The sequence below is a fragment of the Bubalus bubalis genome, chromosome 7, assembly GCF_019923935.1.
Source record: "Bubalus bubalis isolate 160015118507 breed Murrah chromosome 7, NDDB_SH_1, whole genome shotgun sequence".
NCBI classification, from domain to species: domain Eukaryota; kingdom Metazoa; phylum Chordata; class Mammalia; order Artiodactyla; family Bovidae; genus Bubalus; species Bubalus bubalis.
The window spans coordinates 59631421-59636649 of record NC_059163.1 but is presented as its reverse complement, the minus strand read 5'-3'; the positions used below and the strand labels follow the sequence as shown (position 1 = coordinate 59636649).

Genomic DNA, 5229 nt, shown 5'->3' with positions numbered 1-5229 from the left:
AGGAGGAGACGGTTGGATGGCATCACCAATTCAATGGACATCAACTTGGGTGAACTCCAGGAGATGGTGAGGGACAGGGAGGCCTGGCGTGCAGTCCATGGTGTCTCAAAGAGTTGGACACAACTTAGCGACTGAATAACAGCAATACTTTAGCAAACAGTCTAGCAACCAAAGAAGAAAAACCTTGTTACGATGCACCCATTAGGCCCTAGGGAGGAGGTGTCTTTGGGACTCCACATCAACACACATCCATTGCCAGAGTGAGATGCTAACCTCATCTAGAATCTAGACAGAGTCACTGACTTCTGAGTCTCTGCCCACTGCCAGGCATGTGCTAGGTACCCAATAAACACATGCTGAATATCTACTGCTTGTCAACAAATGAGAATTCCATACCTAAAAACCCATACAGGGACAGAAGAACCACTTCCTGCCCAGAAAGTGCTCTTTGATTAATTTCATTGTCCATATAGAATTAACACCATTTGAATATTAAAGCTTGTGTTCACTTTCTAGGGCTGCTATAACAAAGTACCACAGTCCGGGTGGCTTAAACAAAGGAAATTTATTTTCTCACAGACCAGGAGGCCAGAAATCTGAGATTAAGGTGTCTGCAGGGTTGGTTTCATCTGAAGTCTCCCACCTTGGCTTGCAGACGTCCATCTTCTCTTCTCCGTGTCTTCTCATGGTTTTCCTCTGCACATGCCTGTGTCCCAAGTCCCTCTTCTTAGAAGGACCCCAAACCACCAGGTTTGGGGCCCTCACTAAGTAACCAGAAGTTACTTTCTGTGTATATGTTTGAGTAACTGGAGAAAAATAAAGGCCCTTCCCAACAACTTGCAAAACAGGAGAGCGGGTATGAAGGTGGTGTTGCTGATAAGGTCAAAGAGCAGTGCCTAAAGCCCTTTCATCGCTGAAATTCTGTGCTTCGAAGAATGTGGGTGGGTCTGAAGCACATCTTCCTAATGTGCTTCTGTGTGTCCATCTGCGCAGGCGCAGGGGAAGTGTTACACCTTAAAAGCTTCTCCTCAAGGCTGTCCACGATGGGTGTTTGGAGGCTTGGAAAAATGAAAACAATCACAGCATGCAGACATTACCAGACAGGCAGGGGTCTGAAAGAAAAATTAAATAATGAACAGGCCAAAGGCACCAGGGGCAGGAATCTGAGGTGTAAGCCTTCAGTGCAGGCACGTTTATAAAGAGAGGCTGCAGGGGGAGAGCAATTCACCAGGAAGAAGCCAGCACAAAAATGGGCCCAGGAAAGCTGTCCAGGGACCGGGGAGGAAAGGGAGAGTGGCCGCCAGTGTGCGGCCTGGGCTGTTATTAGCCCAGAATTATCAGGCACCTGAAACAACAAGGTCAAGAATGTGACCCGAACGATACGTGAAATATTTGGTTAGGAAACCACGTGCTGGGAGAAAGACCTATGAAAGAGTTAAACTGGGGCGCTTACCTTTTCTGATTGCAGAAGGAAAGGGCAATCGTTCAAGCAAAGCCTTTGGGCTGGGGGAATTCTTTTCACTGACATGCTGAAGAAGAGTGAGAGGAGACGGGGAGAGAGGGCAGGGCTCTGAGACCGCGGGACTTCTTGGTGTCGGCAGAGGGCAGGGGGAGGAATCTGGGGGACAGGTTGGGCCTCAGCCCCTCCCTGCACGGGCCCACAGCCCTGCCTGCTTAGGCATCCGGATTCCAGGCCTTCAGTCCTCCAGGACAAAGGGACCCTCCCCCCTTGTCAGCCTTCCTGTTCCTGGGATTGTGTGGCCCGGCCCTTTGATCAAGCTAAGGGCATTATGTCTGCGGACAACTGCTTTAAATACGAAGGTTTCAGGGCTGGCTCTCAGGTCCCCTTCGTGTTCCCAGGCAAATGGATTATGCATGACTTCTTTAGATTTCTGCTTTTCCCTCTGAAGTAACCAGGTCTGTAAACAGAGCTTTCAGATGCTGTCCCAATCCTTCGAAAGAAGGTGTTGTTAAAACGTGGGCCTAGTGGATACATTCCCATTATAAATCCTCCATCTTTAAAGTGGCTGTGGCTTAAATGCTTTTTTATAAATTCCCACTATCGAATGAGAATCACCCATGCCCACAGTGAATCTATGGAAAGATGCACTTAAAATAACAGGCTGGGAGCCAGGACTCCTGGTTCCAGACCTGGCTCCACAGCTTCCTGACTGAGTCATCTTTAGGCATTCAGTCCCTCTGGGTCTAAGTTTTCACTCTTTGAAAAATTAGAAGTTTAAACTTGGCAAGCTCTGGGAGCTAAAAGATTTTAAAATCACAGATTTTAAAATTCTGTGATTCCTTTGTTGAAATATGTGCTTTGACCCAGCAATGACATAAATACAATGTAGTTCATTGGCTTCAAGAAGTAGGTAAATAGAAAGAGGAAAATAAACAGCTTCAAAAACCGTTTCCGATGGTGACATGTTTCTCCATAACTTACTGATTTAATAAAAAGTTGGTGTCCTAACAAAGTTGGGTGCAATGTCTCTAGGTGACACTTTATGATTTTATTGGAGAAAATATAACAACAACTCTATTCTAGAAGGATCCTTTTCTCTTGCTCTTTGGATCACGACTCTTTCTAGTCAAGGGGAATCCCCTCCTCATAGCATAAGTTGCAAGACAAGAGAAACAGACATGAGATCTCCTGAGAACTGTTGAAGATTCAACATAAAATTGTATTCTTTTAACAGAGCAACCTATCCAGAACTCTATCTGAAAGTAGCTTTGCTAAGTAATGATTGGATTAAGTGCATATTGGAGAAATGTTGAGATTCTTAGAGTTGTTTTATCATCATTATTGGTGACAAAATTTCATGTCTTCTATTAAATGAACTCAAAGAAATTATTCTAGTCTTAACGTATCAGAACTTTTAAGAGTTCAGAAGCGCATAAAGTGTCTTTTCCTCAGGATTGCATGGGAGTAGTTTCTGGAATCAGAATCTCAAGGTTTATCTAATTCTTTTCCTGATCTTTGTTTTTAGGTTTTAAAAAGTGCTGTGAGACTTTGCAATCTCTCTGTGCTTTTATTGCAATACAATTCACAATGAACTAGAGGGATGACTTTAAATTTCTGAAGAAAGCCCTTGTCTCTGACTTGGTCCCTACACCAGGGCCCTATTTTGACCTTTAGATCTCATCCAGAGTCGAGTCCATCCATTCTCACGAGCCATCACTTTATGAGGCTGATGTCTAAATCTCTGCTTCCTGATTCAATTTCTTTCTTGAGCCCATCGTATTGTACAAAACATTTCCACATGGATGTTCCTCAGGGATGCTAAATTCAAGTACTGAAGACTAATTTGTGACTTTTCCTCCAAAAAGCAGTCTCGCTGCTACCCTTTATTCTATCATGGTAACTTAGTTCTCCTGGCCACCTGACTTTACTTGACATCACCACTATCTAGTCCTCTCTCTTGCTTGCAGTTCAGTCATCAGGTCATGTCAGTTCTTCCTTCTTAGTGTCTTTTCCATACATCCTTTCTGGCCAATTCTCATTGTCATCAGCTTGGTCTGAATCCTTATCCTCTGATCTTTTGTTTGCCATTTTCTGCCCAACCATCATGTAAATTCACTTCCAATGGATTCATTCACTCAACAAATATCTGTTGAGTGCCTTCTATGTTCTCTTCAACTACCATTGATTGACATCTATGGAATTAAGATGCAAGCTCCTGAACCCAACATTCAGCCCCCCATCTCCCTACTTAAACTTGGCTTCCACTCACTCTTCTCGTATGCACCTGTCTTCCCCAGACAAACAATTCCACTCAGCTTCCTCTGAAAATATTTAGAGCATTCCCCTTCCTACCTGGAAGTTCTTTCTTCTTTCCTTGCTTAACAGTGACCATTTCTCTTATGGTAGCTGTACCAGTCAATTCCTATAACTTGATGGCTATTCTGTTGCCCTCACAACTGGCACCTGCAAAATTGTATTGCTGTATATATTTCTATAGAGCTTCCCCGGTGGCTCAGAGGTTAAAGCGTCTGCCTGCAATGTGGGAGACCTGGGTTCAATCCCTGGGTCGGGAAGATCCCCTGGAGAAGGAAATGGCAACCCACTCCAGTATTCTTGCCTGAAGAATCCCATGGACAGAGGAGCCTGGTAGGCTATAATCCACAGGGTCGCAAAGAGTGGGATACGACTGAGCGACTTGTGTCTCGTTGCTCCAAGTGGCCTATGAGCACCTCAAGAGAAAGATCCAATGATTGCTTGAAGCTTTGTGATCTATTGGAATAAATTGCAAGAAGGAAGGAAAATGAACAGTTATTAAATACCTGCTGCTGCTGCTACTGCTAAGTCGCTTCAGTCGTGTCTGACTCTGTGCGACCCCATAGACGGCAGCCCACCAGGCTCCACCGTCCCTGGGATTCTCCAGGAAAGAACACCGGAGTGGGTTGCCATTTCCCTCTCCAATGCAGGAAAGTGAAAAGTGAAAAGGACGTCGCTCAGTCGTGTCCAACTCTTAGCGACCCCATGGACTGCAGCCCACCAGGCTCCTCCATCCATGGGATTTTCCAGGCAAGAGTGCTGGAGTGGGGTATACCAAAAACTCTTATGTGTTGGGTGTTTTTTTGTTTTTGTTTTTGTTTTATCCTTTCAACATCTCATTTAGTGCTGTGATCCCAGGATTGGCAAGCTATAACCTGTGAGCCAAATTTAGCATTCCAGTACTCTTGCCTGGAAAATCCCATGGGTGGAAGAGCCTGGTAGGCTGCAGTCCATGGGGTCGAGAAGAGTTGGACATGACTGAGCAACTTGATTTTCACTTTTCACTTTCATGCATTGGAGAAGGAAATGGCAACCCACTCCCGTGTTCTTGCCTGGAGAATCCCAGGGACGGTGGAGCCTGGTGGGCTGCCGTCTATGGGGTCGCACAGAGTCGGACACGACTGAAGTGACTTAGCAGCAGCAGCAGTTCTTATAAAGCATTACAGAAACAGAGCCACATCCATCATTTACATTTTGTGTATGGCAAGCTTTGTACTACACTGGTGGAACTGAGTAGCTGTGGTGGAGACTGCATGGCCAGCAAAACCTAAAACATTTACTCTTTCTCTCTAAGAAAAAGTTTACTAGGACTTCCCTGGTGCTCCAATGGTGAGGAGTGTGCCTGCCAGTGCATTGGATGCAGGTTAGATCCCTGGTCCTGGAAGATCCTACATGCCTAGGAGCAACTGAGCCCATGAGCCACAACTACTGAGCCTGCTCCAGAGCCTGTGCTC

At 45.4% G+C, this 5229-nt stretch overlaps 1 long non-coding RNA gene across 1 annotated transcript; it reads right to left on the bottom strand.

The window, feature by feature from the left end:
• Positions 1–546: 546 nt before the first annotated feature.
• Positions 547–4212, bottom strand: LOC112586212. The gene is made up of 2 exons (XR_003110646.3): positions 1454–4212; positions 547–1112 (listed from the first exon to the last, which is right to left on the bottom strand). It is a non-coding gene; the product is annotated as an uncharacterized LOC112586212 (long non-coding RNA).
• Between the last annotated feature and the right edge of the window lie 1017 nt (positions 4213–5229).